This window comes from Pan troglodytes, chromosome 5, assembly GCF_028858775.2.
Source record: "Pan troglodytes isolate AG18354 chromosome 5, NHGRI_mPanTro3-v2.0_pri, whole genome shotgun sequence".
NCBI lineage: Eukaryota > Metazoa > Chordata > Mammalia > Primates > Hominidae > Pan > Pan troglodytes.
Window position 1 is genome coordinate 122077090 of NC_072403.2, and position 19954 is coordinate 122097043.

Here is a 19954-nt window from a genome sequence, read left to right on the forward strand (position 1 = left end):
TAAGATATAAAAGGACATAATATGCTAAAAATATAAATGGGACAGCTAGTATTAATGAAACAGATACTTCTGAAAGAGATACCTTCACAGTGGAAGACTTCCAGCTAAGGCATTCAAAAGTAATGAACCAGGTGCTCCTAATACCCTGAAATAATCAGACTCTTTACAGATTTTCAGCTTTGTCTATAGAGTAAATCAATATAGATTTACTTAATCTATAGTTCTCCCTAAGTATCAGGGCTCTTACTAATTCAGTAACTCTTAAGCATTATTTTTGGCCTCGATATACCAATATACCATCACAATGTACACCTAAGTATGCTTTTTATCGGCTATAAGCACAAACTGGAACAGAAACTAAAAAGGTAGATTTGGTTAAACTATTTTGCCATTATCATTTCCTGGCTTGGAATGAGATTAAGAGAGTTCTTTGAAAGCAAATCTAGGATCAATAGCTTAAAGTGATGAGAAGACATTTAATTTGAACAGAAAAAAAATCTTTTTATACCAGACATTTCCAATAAGGAAATTATTTGCCTCTAGAAGAGATTACAGGTTGGACTACATTATTTCTAAAGTGCCTTCTTGTTTACAATCTTATATAAAAGGAGAATCTTAGGGAATGAGGAACCCTCACATGAGCTTCTTTGACCCCAAGATAAAATAAGTGAGTAATTCACTCAGGTGACTTGTCTGAGTCAATGTTAACTCCATAAGCATAGCAATTTTTTTTAAAAAAAGATATGATTCATGTTGGAGTTAAGAATGAAGATTAGAACCAGCTACTATTCTATTTAGAATGGATGTCTACTTTCTTCCCTATCTAGCTCAATCCAATTAATCCTTCAATGTCCTGAATGAATCCTTCCTTTGCCATGAAAACCTTCTTGATAAACCCAGTTCATGGTGAGTTAGTCCTTCCTCTGAATTCAGAGTTCTATTTTTCTATGCTAGTAATTATTATTATTAACCAAATAGCCATTTACTGCATTGTGATCTTTCTTGAATTGTTTCTTACACTATTTCAGTTTTCCACGCTTACATCTTGTCTATTCAGTCATACCATAAGCTCCCTGAAGACAGGGATCATATCTTACATTTCTCCATATGTCCCATAGCAACTAACAGCATTTTGCGTTTTGACTATTCAGAATTAGTTGAATAAGAACAGAAAATTACAGATTACTTTAAAAACTGGGGAAGGCAAATTCGGTAGACGCAAGCACAGGAAAAGAAAAAAGAGCAAATAAGTAAAAATAATACACAGGTTAGTAGCTAGAGTCAACCCTGCATTTGGAAAAAACACAAAAACGAAAACAAAAAACAGTCTGTTGAGTTAAAGACAGTAAGGTTCTAGACTAAGCTCCATGCATACTTAAGGTGAGAACCATTGATATAGGGGATAACCGTGTGACACTGCCAGAATCTGAGAAAAGGAACATTATCACTGAAGTGAAGTGACATTACAATATTTTTTCCACACCTTTACTTTTATCTTTTGGCACCTGATAGGGGTCTTCAAATAGCAACTCCAACTGACACCAGATGGTACCTGTTGGAGCCTAATGCCGGGCTACGGCCAGCAAACCAAATAAATATCACTATTCATGAGACACAGTTAGAAGTTAAGCATCCCTTATCTGAAATGCTTGGGACCAGAAGTGTTTCCAGTTTCAAAAATATCTGAATACTGCATACATGTAATGAGATCTCTTGGGGATAGGACCCAAGTTTAAACATGAAATTCATTTATGTTTCATATATACCTTATACACATGGCTTGAAGGTAACTTTATGTAACACTTTAAATAATTCTGTGCATTAAAGTGGTTTTAAGTACCTACATGTGAAATTTTCCACTTGTGGTATCATGTTGGTGCTCAAAATGTTTCGGATTTTGGAACATTTCAGATTTTGGATTAGGGATGCTCAACCTATACCTTGGGAAGCATCTATTTCTTTAACATAGCTCTAAAAGAACAATGGCTTCAGCAATTTTTCAACTCCTATTTAGTATTAAAATAACCTTTTACATTCAAAAACACCATCTTGAAAGTTTTATCTAGTTAGAATAAGTCTAATTTAAAAACAGAATATACACTTCCATCATACACAAAATTATATTTAAAATGTTAGTTATACTTGTTACATCACAGTAAAAAACAGTATAGTAAGAAAAACAGCTGATTTAAAATCAAGTGTCTAATGAAAACTATGAGCAAGGAAGAATAATATGTTAGCTAACTGCTGGATGGACTAAAAATAATGGGAAAACGAGATATAGGACTCTTTTAAGAGCACTTGTAATTTACCACTGAAGAATTGATGAGGATTCGGGTTTTAGACTGTTGGTAGTTGGAAACAAGAGAAGAAAAATCATTAGATACGGAATAAGAAAGGTTTTGAGCCTAGGAGAGTGTGCTACCTTTAACAGAAATGAGAAGCTGGTTCCAAATCTATTGTAAAACCACCAACGTTTTCTAATCCTGTCCCTACACACTTAATTTTTAAATGCAGAAGATGCTTTCAAGACCAGTCCACTTTTATTAGTATATAACTTTTGAAGCAGAAATGAGAAGTAGCTTTAAATTGACACCTGCTATCAGGAGTTGCTATTGAGATACATTACTTCTTAATTTTACCTTGAAGATTTTAACGATTTTGCAGCCATAGCTTCCACTGCAACTTTACTCCAACAGCTATCATCAGCAGTTGTTTTAACATGCTGATTTCTCCAACACTGTTTAAAATTGAGAACAAAAATAATATCCAACATTTATTATTCCTTGTTTCTAATACTCAAAGAACCTACCTTTTTCTTTGAATAATTAGAACAATGAAACATGAGGCCTGAGGAATAATTTAAGCTTAGCCAATTACTTTTAATTATAATAGGAAATGAGAGGATCAATATAGTAAAATCCTCATTAATCATATTCTACCAATTATGAATTTGAAATTATCTCGATGAAATAAATGCAATTCTTGCTTACCCAGAAGTCTGAAACATTTTTTCATTAAAAAAAACTTTACCTATTGCTACTAAAGCCGTATCTGACTGGAAAATCTTTAGCTGTTAAAACTCAGGCTCAATAAATCACAAAGTCCTTTCAAGATGTCTTCCTCTAACTTCTAAGTTCAGAAGATAAAAAAGCGGTATTCTAAATTCATTAATTCAACAAATATTTTAAGTACCTTTTTACTTATGTTATAGTCTTTTACTCACGATGTACTGTTTAACTGTACTAAATAGTGTATTACATTTTCTACCAACTAACCTCATTTTACTCATTATCACCATCTTATTTAGAAGAAAACATATGTTCTTAGGAGGGAGGAACTAACTAGTCTAAAGTTTCATTTAACTAGCAATGAAACTCATCCCAAAATCCTACCAAATGTTGGATAAATTTGGCTATCCCTCTTTCTTCCACATACTGATCCCCCGAATAAGCTTATTATACTCACATGAGCCTCTTAGATAGCAGTGGACCATTCTTCAGTTAAGAGTACCTTATTTTACCAGATTAAACTTTACTTGTCCAGATATTTTTACATGGTCAAGATATGTGAGACCTCATTTATCGCACTGTATTATGTTTTCCCTGAAGAAAACTGATAGTATATGTTGCTTTCTATAGCTTTTTTAAAAAACTAAATAGGAATCACCCATTCCTTGCCATTCAGCAAAAAACTGGGGAGAAATTATACCTTTTACAATGAATTATTACAATGATGTTTACATTCCAGATTTCTCACTTACTATGATGAACCATGTTACTTTGCACTTTATGAACAAGCTACATGAAAGGAAGAACCAAGGCCCAGCCTTAACCTGACCTCTATGAAAGGACCACAATTTCAGCAAGAACCTAATCCCTATAGAAAGTATTCAAATAATATGATTACCCACATATGCAAATAAAGAAAAGAGGTCTAACACAAAACAAAATGGAGGACTTTGTTATCACCAAATGAGTTTAAATAAATCTAAAGTTTATTATTAAGCAATTTTGAAAGCGTACGAGTCGTAAAATTCAGAATTCTATCTGTATCACTGATGTATGTGAAGTACAAACTGGGCACTTCAGTGAATATATTTTAAGAAAATACATTCAATGTACTTTTCAAAGAGTAAAAATAATACAAACATATCAAGTATTAATACTTAAGAATAAAAAACTTTGTTTTTGGGGACAGGTCCTAGAATATAGACAAATTCTGCTTCTCCTCTCCTACTGTTTGGTAGACTCTTCTGAGAGTCGACTCTGACCTAATCACAACTTAACTTTTTCATTATTCAGCATTCTCAAAACAAGCAAGATATAAATTAAGATTTGTCATGCAGACAACGTATTTCTTGCTTCAAAAGGCATAAAGGAAAAGACAGAAGCAGACTTATTCTATAAGGTTAACATTACCCTAATGCAAAACTAGATAAAGGCAAAAAAAAAAAAATCCAAAAAACTAAAGGCCAATATCTCTCATTAACAAAAATGCAAAAATCCTCAACAAAATATTAACAAATCATTCCAACAATGTGTAAAAATAATTACATACCAGGACCAAGTGAGATTCATCCTAGATATGCAAGGCTGGTTCTACATACAAAAATCAATTAACATTATTTATCATATCAACAGGCTAAAGAAGAAAAGCCTGCATGATCTTATCAAAAGATACTGGAAAAGCATTTGACAAAAACCAAGGCCCATTCATTACTAAAACTCTCCCCAAACTAGGAATAAAAGGTAACTTCCTCAACTTGAAAAGAAGATTTACAAAAAACCTACAGCTAACATCATACTTAATGGCAAGAAACTACAACCTTTCCTGCTAAAGTCAAGAACAAGGAAAGGATGTTCCCTCTTACAATATCACACCAAAAGTCTTAGTTAATACAAGAGAAGAAAATAAAAGTATGCTGATTGGGAAGGAGAAATAAAACTGTCTTTGTTCAAAGATGACATAATTGTCTACATAGAAAATCTGAAAGAATCAACCAAAAACTCTTGGAACTAGTAAGCAATTACAGCATGGATACAAGATTAATATATAAAAGTCAACTGCTTCCCAACATCTTAACAATGAATACGTCATATCCGAAATTAAAAACATAGTAACATATGTTGCAAGCCCCACAAAATGAAATAAGCATAAATCTCATAAAATTTGTACAAAATCTATATGAGAAAAACTACAAAACTCTGATGAAAGAAATAAAAAAACTAAATAAATACAGAGATACTCTATGTTTGTGGATAGTTTCTTATTTGGGGCTGCTATAATGAAGTACCACAGAATAGGCATCTTATAAATGACAGAAATTTATTTCTCACAGTTCTGGTGGCTGGAATTCTATGAAACTAAGGTGCTAGCATGGTCAGGTTCTAGTGAGAGTCCTGTTCCAGGCTGTAGACTTCTTGTTGTGTTCTCATATGGCAGAAAGCTCGAGAGAGTGCTATGGGGACTTTTTTAAAAAGGCACTCATTCATGAGGACTCCACTCTCATGATCTAATCATCTCCCCAAAGTCCTATCTCCTAATACTATTACATTGTTAGGATGTCATCATATGAATTTGGGGGTGGGGGATGGGGACATATATTCAGTCCAGAACAGATAAGAAAACTCAATATTGTCAAGATACCAGATCTTCCCAACTTGATCTGTAGATTCAACACAATCCTAATCAAAATTCCAGCAAGTTATTTTGTGACTATCAACAAACTGATTCTAAAGTTTATTATAGAGAGTCAAAAGACCCAGCAGAGCCAACACATTATTGAAGGACTGACACTATGCAACTTCAAGACTTACTATAAAGTTACGGTAATCAAGACAGTGTAGTTTTGGAGAAATAGAAAAATAGTTCAATGAAACTGAATAAAGAGCCCAGAAACAGACCCGTGCAAATAGTCACTGATCTTTGACAAAGAAGCAAAGACAATACAAATGAGAAAAGATAGTCTTTTCAACAAATGATGCTGGAATTGGACGTCCACATGCAAAAAACTGAATCTAGACACAGACCTTACACGCTTCACAAAAATGAACTCAGAATTGATTATAAATCTAAACATAAAATCCAAAACTATAAAACTCCTAGAAGGTACCATAGCAGAAAATCAAGATGACTTTGGGTTTGAAGATGACATTTTAAATACAACACCAAAGGCACAATCCATGAAAAATAATTGGTAAGTTGGATTTCATTAAAATTAAAAAATTCTGCTCTGTTAAGACAATGTTGAGAGAATGAGAAAACAAGCTACAGACTGGGAGAAAATATTTGCAAAAGACTAATAAAAGACTGTTATTCAGAATATACAAAAAACTCTTGAAATTCAACAAGAAAATGAACAACTTGATTAAAAATTGGGAAAAAGTTCTCACCTCAACAAATACTTCACCAAAAGAGATACACTGACTGCATGATTGCAAATAAGCATATGAAAAGATGCTCAACATCATGCATCATGTGTCAGTAGGGAATTGCAAATTAAAACGAGATATTGCTACATGCCTATTAGAATGGCCAAAATCTAAAACACTGGCAATACCAAATGATGGAGAGAATGCAGAGCAAGAAGAACTCTCATTCGCTGCTATTGAGAATGCATAATTGGAAGACAGTTTGGCAGTTTCTTATAAAATGAAACAAACTCTTACCATACAATCCAGCAAAAACATTCTTTGATATTTACCCAAAGAGGTGAAAACTTACACCCATACAAAAATCTCAACATCGATGTTTTAGCAGTTTTATTCATAACTGCTGAAACTTGGAACCAACCAGTATGTCCTCGAGTAGGTAAGTAAAATAAAGTGTGGTACACCCAAATAATGGAATATTCAGCGCTCAAAAGAAATGAAATATCAAGCCATGAAAATACATGGGAGGAACCTTAAATGCATATTACCAAGTCAAAGAAGCGAATTTGAAATGGCAACATACTCTATGATTCCAACTACATAGCATGATAGAAAAGGCAAAACTATAAAGGGTGAAAAGATTAGTGGTTTCCAGGGGTTAGAAAGGAGAGAGGATAAATTGGCAGAGTACAGATTTTTGGGCACTGAAACTATTCTGTATCATACTAAAATGGCAGACATGTGAAATTACACATTTCTCGTATCAAAACCCATCAAATGTACAACACCAAGAGTGACCCTGGTATAAAATATTAACTTTGAGTGATTTATCAACGTAAGTTCATCAGTTGTAACAAATGTACTATTCTGGTACAGAATGTTAATAGGCTATACATATGTGGGGTCAGAGAATATATGGGAACTCTCTGTACTTTCTGCTCAATTTTGCTATGAACCTAAAGCTGATCTAAAAAATAAAAGTATCTTAAAAAAGAAGTTGGAAGATGTGAATGTACTTAATGCCACTGAACTATATACACTTTCAAATGATTAAAATTGTAAATTTTAACTCGTGTGTATCTTACCACAATTAAAATTTTAAATGTCATAAAAGAGTTCTAGCAACATTAGGAACTAAGAAGGGATTCTATTCAGATGTCTGTTGCCTTCTATCTTTTCTCACTCTACCTACCTGACCTTTTGCCTCTCCTTTGAATTCATCTATTTTATAAACATGATCATTTAAGAATGTATTCCCTTTAAAGCAATACTTTTTCTTTTTTTATAATATATTGTTACATAAAGCAAAACTTTTTCTAACTACTTCTTTCTGACATGGATCTTCTGTACCAGTGAAAGTGTGGTCCTTAAACCAGCATCAGCAGCATCAACATCACCTAGGAACTTGTAAGAACTGCATATTTTGGTATTACCCCTGAACTTCTGAATCAGAATCTGCTTTTTAACAAGATGCATGATAAAGTCTGAGTACAATGTTCTAGAAACCTTAGTTCTCGTGCACCCTTCTAGCTCCCTTTATGTTCCTGGCAAGATGCATGAATTCCAGGAATAAAGGAAGCAAAGCACAAAAGTCAAATAGATAGGTACAGTTTTTGTAAAAGGACAAGGGGTAAAAATGCAGTAGTGCAAAGTTATATTTTAAAGATGTCAAGGATATAGATGGGAAAACAGAATCATTCATGAAAAAATCAGTGATACACCAAGCCAAAATACGATAAGCCATTTATTCTCTATTATTTAGGGAATAAAGGAAATGGAAAAGCAGATGAATGCTTATGAAAAAGAAACAGTGTCTTGGATCAGGAAACCAGGGAGAAAAAAGACTAAGAAGAGAGTTTACCAATTGAAAAAAAAAAATGCCCTACAATAATTCTCCTAATCTGAGTCCTCATTTTGACCAAAATATTTCTGAACTCTTTTACCCTGAAAAGATTTTAAATGTTTTAAAAATATCAGTGGTATTCCCCAAATTACATTTTCACACCAAAGTATAGTCTTTACCAAGACTATCCTGAAGACAATGAGAACAGTTAGCTTACTCATTTTATAGAGAGCAAGGCTCAAAAAATGACCAGGGACACCAGAAAGTCAACATGAAATGAAAGGTCTTTCAGTTTTAGTGTTACATTCATTAAAATAATAAACTAATATTGGTATTTTATACCCTAGCAATGGATGAGAATTTTTTATTTACTGTGTCCTCAAGCAAAAATATTGCTAGTTGTATTTAATCTGTAAAATTTAAAAGTAGAGTAGATAAAATAGCAGTTAAAGGTAGACAAAATAGCAGTTAGGAGTACAGAGTCTGACCACAGATCAGATGGGTTTGAATCTTGGCTCTGCCATTTACAAACTGTGCAAAGAATCTTAACTTCTCCGTCCCTCTGTGGCTAGTCCTGCCTTCTTTGGCTGGCTGTTTATGAGGATCAAATAAGATACAATGATTAGCATAAAGCCTGGCATATAACACACAAAACTCAAAAATGTTTATTTTTTGTGTGTGAAAAAAATTTTAAAGTATTTCTTAAAGCAGAATCTTCCAAGGATAAAGGGCTATGCTATCTTAATATAACTGGAGTTGCAGTCATGAGTTTCAGTCAGTGATGGACCACATATATGATGGTAGTCACATAAGGTTCTAAGGGAACTAAAAAAAATTCCTATCACCTAGTAACACTGTAGCCATCACGCAGTGTTAGCCATCATACACAATGTAGACATCATACATAATGCAAAGCATTACTCACATATTTGTGGTGATACTGGAAAAAAAAACCCTACTGTGCCGCCAGTTACATAAAAGTATAGTTACAAATACTTGATAATAATAAACTACTATATTACTGGTTTATGTATCTACTATCCTATACTTTTTATCATTATTTTACACTGTACTCCTTCTACTTATTTTTTTTTGCAAAGTTAGAAAGAGCCTCGGGCAGCTCTTTCAGGAGGTATTCCAGAAGGCATTGTTATCATAGGAGATGACAGCTCCATGCTTATTACTGCCTCTGGAGACCTTCCAGTGGGACAAGATGTGGAGGTAGAAGACAGTGATATCAATTATTCTGACCCTGCGTAGGCCTAGGATAAGGTGTGTGTTTCTCAGTCTCCTTTGCTAGTGCATCCTTTTCTTTAACTTCTGTACCTCTAATTCTTTGAGGACTCCAGGACTTAGTCCTTGTACCTTTTCTCTTATTTTTATCTAAACTCACTTCATTAGTAATGTCATTCATATTATGTTTTCTTAAGATGAGATACATCTATAACTTACATGTTTCACTATAACCCTCAAATAAGGTCAACTATAGATAATTCTACTAATATTCGGTGAGGCAGCTACAAATAAAAAACAAATTCAAATAGAAACAACATAATTAAAAATAAGTGACTTAATTTTCAATAAATCATCACCATCTTTCTGTAGTTTAAGTTCAATATGATTAATATAGTCACTTAAAATTCAAAATAATAAAGCTAAATTGATGATAACCAAAACAAATATTTGTTTATTCTAGTCACTGATTACATTGGAAACATTTACATACCACACTGAGTATTTAATGAAAAACGTAAATCATGATTTTGTCTACGGTCCTAGTTCCCTAGCCTTAAAATTTAACAGTAGCATCTTATGTTAATATAGACTTTTTCCAAAAGCCCTTTTATAACAATTATCTCTTATACCTCAAAGAATATTTAATTAGAATAGTAAAATAAATACTATTTTCACCACACTTTCTGGTTCTAACATGACCTCTCACATAACAGTTAATAACGAGTGAATTTAATTAAAATTGTTGAGGAACTCATAAATCCATCCCTACTATATGAAATACATATTGAAATTCATGTTTAACTGATAGGAAGTCATTAATGTCATCTTTCTGTACTTAGTATAGCATTACCAAAAAATTTACATTTTATTTTTAATGCTAATGAATGAAATTAAGTTCTGTATGTACAAATCCTCTGAAACACATGCTCTATTTCATTTCCTTCTGTGATAGTGAAAATGGTGATTTTTATGATGTTAACAATACTGTATATGAGGCATGCAGTTGTGCACTGCCTCTATCACAATGAAAAAGACTTGCTTTTGCAAGCAAGAAGAATACATTTTAAAATACAGGAATCAGCAGCAATACATAACCACCTTCATCCCTCCAAGATTCCCACTTCAAATGATGTGGCTTTACTACTTGCCAAGCCTAGAGCAACTGTTAGAAGTATATAGACAAGAGCAAGGCTTTTAAAACTGGACCCCATCTCTCTCGAGTACTCCACTGCCAGTACTTCCAGTCCTGAGGAGTAGCACCTTTCCTTCTACTACTAAGCACATCAAGTGTCTGTGCACAGACTTTTTTAATAGTTCTGCCTATGAGATCTCCATCTCCGAAGTGTCTCTTTCTGATATGAATATTCTACCCTATCCATTCATTGCCTCATTATTATAAAACAACTTTGTCCTTACCAAGTTCCTGCAACCCTGTCATTCTCCTCTACTTTCAAAACCATCAACACACTTTTGCTTTGCTTCCCTTCCTACTCACTAGCATCTCACATTCCTCTTCAGAGATCTGGCCAGACCACAAGGCCTTATCCCCTGTCCCAACAGAACAGTCATATTAAGAATGCAACACATTATATCCTTTGATCACAACTTCAGCATCCTCTTCTGTCTCTCCTTTTTCTTTCCACTAAATGTTAGGCATCAACAGTTTTGTTATACCTAGTTCTACACTTTCTCCTCTTCATAAATCCATCACTGCTAGATCTTTAACCATCAATTCTAAATTACTTACACAAACTTAAACAATCAACCCTAACAGTCCTGACAATATATACTCCTGTGCTATCAGTCTGCCAGACAGCTCCACAGGGACATCTCACTAACTCAAATTCAAAATATCCAAAATCAAATTCATTATCCATCATTCCCCACTCTCCCCAAAAAGGAAACTTATTCTTTGGGCTTCTCTATTTCTAGTAACAGCACCAAATCACTTAGGATTTGAGATCATCTTTAAATTAAAGCAAAGTACTGGATTCTCCATTAACCAGTTCAGTCAACTTTCAAATGTATGCAAATTGCTGGTAAAACAGTTGCATCTCATCAAAAGGACACAATACAGCCATTTTCATTCAACTCCTTTGATGGTACACAAATCTGATACACTGCACATGACTTGAACTCTGAAATCAGTCCCCAACACTCACCTCCAGTATTGCGACCTAACAAGTAAATCAAAATAATCCCATTTTTTCATTACATCTAGAGGAAGCTTAAGTCAGGGGTAAGCCCAAGGCAGTTAAATTTTAGTGACTATTGTAAAAAAATTCTGTAGTGGTCTATACTTAAAACTTAGTTTCCACCACAAATAATGAGAATCATACTTCTTCACAGGGTTGTTGTGAGGATTAAATCAAATACGTAAGATATTTAGTACAATGCCTAGCATATACAGGTGCTCAAAATGTTTCCAAAATTAAGAAACCAAACAGCAAATCCATGAAGCTCAGAGATCATCAAGCACGATAAATACCAGAAAATCTACACCTAGGTATGTGATGTTCAAACTGCAGAAAACCAAAGACAAAGAAAAATTTTGAAACACAGAGAGAAACCACTTTACCTATAGAGGGACAAGGATAAAAATTAGATTGGACTTCTCCTCGGTAATCATACAAAAAGAGAGGCAAACTAGGACAACCACTTACAAAACATTTTAAAGAGAAAGAAGTATAATTGATATGCTAAGAGAGGAGAGAAAAGGAAACCATACAAAGTGCTCAATTAAAGTCAGAGCAGAAAAAGAGAGGACATTTTTTGGGGGTGGAGGGGGTGAAACAGAGGTTCCTTCCATCACTCAGACCGGAGTATAGTGGCGCAATCTTGGCTCACTGCAAACTCCGCCTCCCAGGCTCAAGTGATCCTACTACCTCAGCCTCCCAAGTAGCTGGGACTACAGGTGCATGTGACCACACCTGGCTAATTTCTGTATTTTTTTGTAGAGACAAGGTTTCACTGTGTTGCCCAGGCTGGTGTCAAACTTCTGGGCTCAAGTGATTGGCCTGACTCAGCCTCCTAAAGTGTTGGGATTACAGGTGTGAGCCACCAGTCCAGCCAACTTTTTCTTTTTAATGAAACAAAGAACAAGTGCAATGAATAAAAAAAGTTGCAAATACAGTAGATTTTAATACAATTATATCAATAATCACTTTAAATGTGAATGGTCTAAATATGCCAATTAAAAGATAAGAGACAGAGTAGATTAAAAAAAAAAGACCTAACTATATATTGTATACAAGAAACCCACTTTAAATGTAGAAATAGATTAAAAGTAAAGAAATGGAGAAAGATATACCATGCTAACATGAGTCAAAACAAATCTGAAGTAGCTGTATCAATTTGAGACAAAGTAGGTTTCTGAGCGGGGGAAATTAACAGGGATAGAGATAGGCATTGCATTACGATAAAGGGGCAAATTCTCCAAGACCTAACGATTCTTAATGTATATGCACCTAACAGAGCATCAAAATGTGAAGCAAAAACTGATAAAACTACAAGGGGAAACATGAACTCATGATCAGAGCTGGAGATATCAACATCCTTCTATCGGTAATTAACTGACAGGCAAAAAATCAGTAACAATACAGTTGAACTAAATACCATCAATCAACTGGATCTAACTGATATTTATACAGTACTTCAACCAACAACAGCAGAATACATGTTATTCTCAAGCTCACATAAGTCATTCACTGAGACAGACTATATTCTGGGCCATAAAACACACCTGAAAAAATTTAAAAGAACAGAACTAATACAGCATATGCTCTCAGACCACAATGCAATTAAACCAGAAAGCAATCTCAGAAAGATAGATGGGAAAATCTCAAAACATTTGGAGATTAAACATCACACTTCTAAATAACACATGGTTCAAAGTCTCAAGAGAAATTTCTTAATACTTTGTATTAAGTGAAAATGAAAATTCAATTTATCAAAATGTGTGGGATACATCAAAAGCAGTGCTTGGAGGGAAATTTATGGCACCAAGTATATATACAGATGGTCTGCAGTTTATGACGGGGTTGTATCCCAATAAACCTATTTTAAGTTGAAAATATCATGAAGTCTGTATTAGAAAAGTAGAAGGATCTATAAAACCATAAAAACCCTAGAAGAAAACCTAGGCAATACCATTCAGGACACGGGCATGGGCAAGGACTTCATGACTAATACACCAAAAGCAATGGCAACAAAAGCCAAAATAAGACAAATGGGACCTAATTAAACTAAAGAGCTTCTGCACAGCAAAAGAAACTACCATCAGAGCGAACAGGCAACCTACAGAATGGGAGAAAATTTTTGCAATCTACCCTTCTGACAAAGGGCTAATATTCAGAATCTACAAAGAACTCAAACAAATTTACAAGAAAAAAACAAACAACTCCATCAAAAAGTGGCCAAAGGATATGAACAGACACTTCTCAAAAGAAGACGTCTATGCAGCCAACAGACACATGAAAAAATGCTCATCACCACTGGTCACTAAAGAAATGCAAATCAAAACCACAATGAGATATCATCTCACGCCAGTTAGAATGGCAATCATTAAAAAGTCAGGAAACAACAGATGCTGGAGAGAATGTGGAGAAATAGGAACGCTTTTACACTGTTGGTGGGAGTGTAAATTAGTTCAACCATTGTGGAAGACAGTGTGGCGATTCCTCAAGGATCTAGAACTAGAATTACCATTTGACTCAGCAATCCCATTACTGGGTATATACCCAAAGGATTACAAATCATGCTACTATAAAGACAAATGCACACGTATGTTTATTGCGACACCATTCACAATAGCAAAGACTTGGAACCAACCCAAATGTCCATCAATGACAGACTGGATTAAGAAAATGTGGCACATATACACCATGGAATAATTAAGGCAGAAATCTATGAAATTGAAAACAGGAAATCAAGAGAAAAAAACAATGAAACTAAATGAAGATTCCTTGAAAATAACAAAATTGATAAATTTGTAGTTGTGTATTATGATGTACCACACAGGGCTTTTATTTTGGTTTAAAAAAAAATCAGTGCCACTATTCAAAATAGCAAAGATATGGAATCAACCTAAGTGTCCATCAATGGATAATTAAAGAAAATTTAAATGCAAACAATGAAATACTACTCAGCCATTAAAAAGAATGAAATCATCTCTTTTGCAGCAACATGGATGGAACCAGAGGCCATTATCCTAAGTGAACTAACTCAGAAACAGAAAGTCAAATACCATATTTTCTCATTTATAAGTGGGAGCTAAATAATTTGTATACATGGACATAAAGAGTGGAATAATAGATAATGGAGACTCGGAAGAGTGGAAGGATAGATGGTGGGTGAGGGGTGAGAAATTACTTAATGGGTACAATGTACACTATACTAAAAAGCCAGGCTTTGCCACTATGCAATATATCCATGTAACTAAACTGTACGTGTACCCTCTAAATCTATAAAAATAATTTTAAGAAGTGAGTGCTAGTCTTCATCCTCGACTAAAATATAAAATGCTTCACTGTTCCTCCCTTTTCGTTTAACCCTTCCACAATTCTCTGGCATAACCTCTAGCACATGCATGTTATAAAAATTTAGCAAATTTAACAAATTTAGCAAGATGTCCCTATTAAAACAACTAGAAAACAAACTTACTTTTGTAGCATAAGGTGAAAACATAACACACTTGATTTTTTTGGTAAAGGAATCAAACAAGTTATTCCATGCCCTGACACATAAGCTTTTCTTCTTTTCAAATAAGTTAGTCAATGTAACTTTATTGGAGTAGACCTGGCTAGGTTAGGAATAAAGAATGGCTACATGCTGGACTAACTACTATCAAGCACACCAAATTAAAAAAACAAAAAAACAAAAAAACTTTGCTGTCATCATCATCCAACAGATGTCATCACACCCAAAACCCACCTACTTAGAATTCCTTTAGGACTTTTAGTTTAAGAAATGGTACCTTTGCAGCATAAGGGAGTAGGAAAAAAATGGGACTTTGAAATCACACATATCTGTGCTCAAATTCCACCTCCATTTCTATTAGCCATGTGACCTTGAGCAAATTACTTGATCTATGAGAGGACTCAGTTTGCTGGTTGACAAGTACCACAAATACAATTCTAACAGTTTACGCAAAAAGGAGGGCTTACGACAAAGGTAACTAGGATGTCTCTGGAACCCAATCTCAGGACCATGGACAAAGGAACTCAAATACAGTCAGGACTCTGTGCATCTGCTTCTTTGCACTCTTTGTTCTAGAAGCCCTGGCTTATCTAGCCCACAGGGCAAGAAACAAGGCCATTAACAGTTCCAGAGTTTTGTATCTCACAGCTTCAGCAACTGAAGAGAAAACAAATTATTCAACCTCTGGGCATGGAGGACCCAGGAAAAGTTCTGAGTGACTTGGCTTAGTAAAAAAGTGTCTAAAACCAGGCCAATAAACCACAGAAATGAACAGAATTGTGATTGGTATCTCTGGCCCCTTCCAAGCCAAAGTGATCTTTACAAAAGACAGATCTGATCCAGTAATTAACCCGATTAAAACTCTTCATGGCCTTCCCCAATAGACTTAAAATCCTTAACCTCGTTAAACCAAGCCTCACGTAGGCCTTCTGCATAGTCTGGCTTCTGTTTACCTCTGCAACCTCATATCAAGTCACAATCCCTCTTACACTAAGCTTTAACTGTTTCACCTGTTCTTTGAATTCTCTTCCTTTTTCCACCTAGCTTCCACTAATCTTGCCTCTAAGAAGCCTCCCCTGACTCCCAGTGTAAATCCAGTTCCCTCTTCTTTTCCTTTATAGCATTCACCAAAATTTCTAAGTAAAATGTATTTGTTCAACACCTGTTTTTTACTATACTGTTAACTCCAAGAGAATAGAGACCTATCCTTTTTAGCACCTACTTGGCCCTCAATAATTATGTGCTGATTATGAACTATGAATCACTGGTTTAACAAGGGGGACCCACTAAATGAACCAATTACAAATGAGGGGACAGTAGCAGGCAGGCAGAATTGTTATTATCAAGTTATTAAAATGACTGCTCCAACAGAAACTTATCAGTAAAAGGGGAGATAAAGCAGTTCTGAGACAATCTGGGCTTCCGCTAGGCAGAACAAACAACTTGTTCAATTCAGTTAACCTTTTTCTTCAATTAAATCCTTATAGGGCTATGATAGCAATTAAACAAGATAAATAATAAATGTGACAGCATCTATACAGAATCTTGTACATGTAGCAAGCAAGCAATGTCACTTCTTTTCCTTTTGGACCATGTTACACATTATTTTTGAATATCACTGATCTCCAAATAATTATTAAATACTCCAATGCATATGACAAAAATAGCTGTTTCATGACCTCTTCCCTCACAGCACCCTGATCTTTCCACATGGAACAGAATGACTTCTCTTTTATTCTGTAGTAATTGCATACACTCAAAATCCATTTAGCTTAAACCAAAAACAGGCACTGGGAACACAAAAATGAAGCAAAGCAAAATAAAACAACCAAACGCTTACAACAAAACTGTCCTCAAGGAGTTCACAGATTCACTTTCTCAATCTGCCTTCAGCTCCATCACATCCATACCAAAGCTCCATAGCACCCCAGGTAAGGCTGCTACAAATACAAGATGCCCCGTATTTTATGGGGCAATAATCCATCTTTATATCTTCATACTCCCACTTCATGACCTCATTCCAAAATTTTTTCCTTAAAAAAATTCTATGGAGACTGACTGGATATGATCTTTCTTCAAAGTATGAATAAAATCTACCCTGACTTTACCAATAGCTCAAAATAAGGAAACAAAGGAAACAATCCAAAAGAAAAATCCTGTTTCTTGACAGTGCTGGGAGTTTATTTTTAAAAATTAAAACAAACAAAAAATCCATCACAAAAATAACACCTTTAAGAGACTAAAAAATCTTGCTTCTGAGAACAGGCACGTGTGAAAGGATCAAGACTACTTTCTTTTTCAGAGGTAGGTCCAGAAAGAAGAAATGTCCTCATAAGAGGGACGTAAGCGGTAACTTTAGGGAAAATGAACTCTCAGGAAAAAAAGGGGGTTACACCAAGCTTCGAAGTATCTTAGAATTTTATTTGTAGCTAAAACAGATCTCCGAAGTCATCTACTTCTACCTTTTCATTTTATAATCAAACATCTTGAGAAGTAAAGTCATGCAGAAGACTGCATTTCCTTCTAATTTTTGTCATGCCCTAACTTCTTGTCCCAGATAATGTAAGCCTATGCCACTCACTGAACTGAGAAACAGCCTCCTCTTCTAGTCCACTGGGTGAAAGAGAACAAGTTCCTAATAATGTTGTCATGTCTAACACAAGAGTTACAGATCCTAGCATTTCAAGGTAGATCTGAAACTTATTTTTCCCATAGAAAGACTGTCATACAAATTATTATAGGTATTTTAATATACTTATGCTAATTATTAACATAATTTTATAATTTCTTTAGTATTAACATAATCCTATAATTCAGGTATTTTATTATTTAAATAGGCTTTAGTGGGCTGTCTGTGACTCTAACCACTAAGTATACCGTTTCTGAGAAAATAAGACTCAAGTTCCAAACCATTTTACAAGTTGTAAAATGTAATCAATTGTGTAGTAAGTTAGAACTACCGATTCACAAAGACTCAAAATTATAAGCTGAATGTGATAAACTTAAAACACAAGATTCTTAATTTTATAAAAAGTTCTACTTCAGGGGTCATTTATTTTTAACAACTAGGTACTCAAGCATTCAGCATAGGATTTAATTTACATATATCTTTTTATTACTATTTCACTAGAAAACGTAAGTCACAAAGAATCAAACACACTTCTATCTAGTGTAGGAAAAACAAAAAATATGTTAACATACATCTTCATAAAGTGAGCTATAAGAAGAAAATTGTTAATATTTCATAAATCAAAGACTGCTAACATATACATTATTAAGTATCTAGTGCCAGTTCAAAAGTGTACAGGTAATGGAATTATATCTGAGCAGGTAAATGAAGTTCAAAGAACCTCGAAATTCATTTTTCTCTTTTCTCCTGAGATAAAGTTATACATTTCATTAATTATAATGTTTGATAAATCTTTAAAAATGTTTCACTAAATATATTAATTCAATGGATATTCTTTACCCATTCATTTTATTTGTTCAACAAAGAAAATTGAGCCCCTGCTATTTGTTAAACACTATACTAACAACTTTGGATTTATGACAATAAGCTGCAGGTCAGTTTCTCTCCTCCAAGAACTAAGAAAAACCACGACTTTACTGCATTTACCCAAGTGACGGTGACAGCTAAATTTTAATTCATTTAAGAAAACATTATAAAACAAATTCTCAAAAACGAAACCATACAATAGTAACTTTAAACACACTTTAATAGTCTTATCTATATGAAGTTTTCTCACAAAGTAACCAAAAGCACTGTTTTGGTAAAAGTGCTAATAACATAATCTTTTGATAGTAGTCCAATAAGGAAATCACAAGGTACTATGTACTGTGATAATGAAAATCAAACACTTGGAAAAGATATCTTAAGTTATTCCTAAAATAAAGCAAAATGTATAATTAAATATAGTCTTATACAATATTAAAACCGTCTCTGAATATATGAATATTTACAAACATGAGTAATAAAGTAACTCTATAGCATACGTTATAAATGATCACAACTATGTATTTTGGATTGTAACACCTGCAAATTTGTAACAAAAAAGGCCTTAATATTTTTCGAATATATTATTCTTCACTAACTTAATTCAATATTCTACTTATTATCAAGTCATAATTTTTGTTTACTATTAACTATTTTATCTATATGTTTAACTATATGTTGGTATTAACTGTAATAACCTTTATGTCTGCAATTATTTAAAACCCTTGATAGATGAGAAACATTTTTCAGTTCAGAGGCATACCTCTCCAAAGCAAAAATCAATGTTAATCAGCCATTCTAATATGCCATGGAAAATCCTGACATTTTTTCATTGTATTTTTCACAGAAATTTTTTTATCATTCATCAGCTAAAAGATTTAAATTTTCTTTAAAAGGACTACAAAAACACACCTTTCCTGAATTTATGCACACTACCTACTAAATATTATCTCCATTTACATATAAGGAAACCAAGGCACAAAGGTGTCCATTTTGTAAATTGCAAGGTCATTTCCTAACCAAGCAACTAATCCTACACCATCAACTTATATTATATGTACGCCACTTCCAAGTGCCATAAAACAATTACTATACCTTAAAACTGCCTCTGCAATGCTTATGTGATTCTCTTTTATCAAAAGGGTAAATGCAACAAGCTTAAACAAGGAAAGATGGAAAAGGAAAATTATAAAAATAAAACACTTACTTTTTATAGTGAATCATTTATTTTTAAATAATGAGATGTAAACAGTTTTTAACATAAAAATCAAGTAACCAACAGTTGTTTCTTGTATTTGCAAAAAAAAAAAA

The 19954-nt window shown here is 33.8% G+C and overlaps 1 protein-coding gene across 22 annotated transcripts in view; it reads right to left on the reverse strand.

The window, feature by feature from the left end:
* The window catches only part of WASF1 (WASP family member 1), a 77143-nt gene that overhangs the window by 55074 nt on the left and 2115 nt on the right, over positions 1 to 19954 (reverse strand). For 14 of the 22 annotated variants that reach the window (XM_054685488.2, XM_009451734.5, XM_063811955.1 and 11 more), the window contains 1 exon segment: positions 2643 to 2740. The exons of the other annotated variants lie outside the window; for them this stretch is intronic. The gene's annotated coding sequence lies outside the window, so the exon portion shown is untranslated. 22 annotated transcript variants of the gene reach the window in all.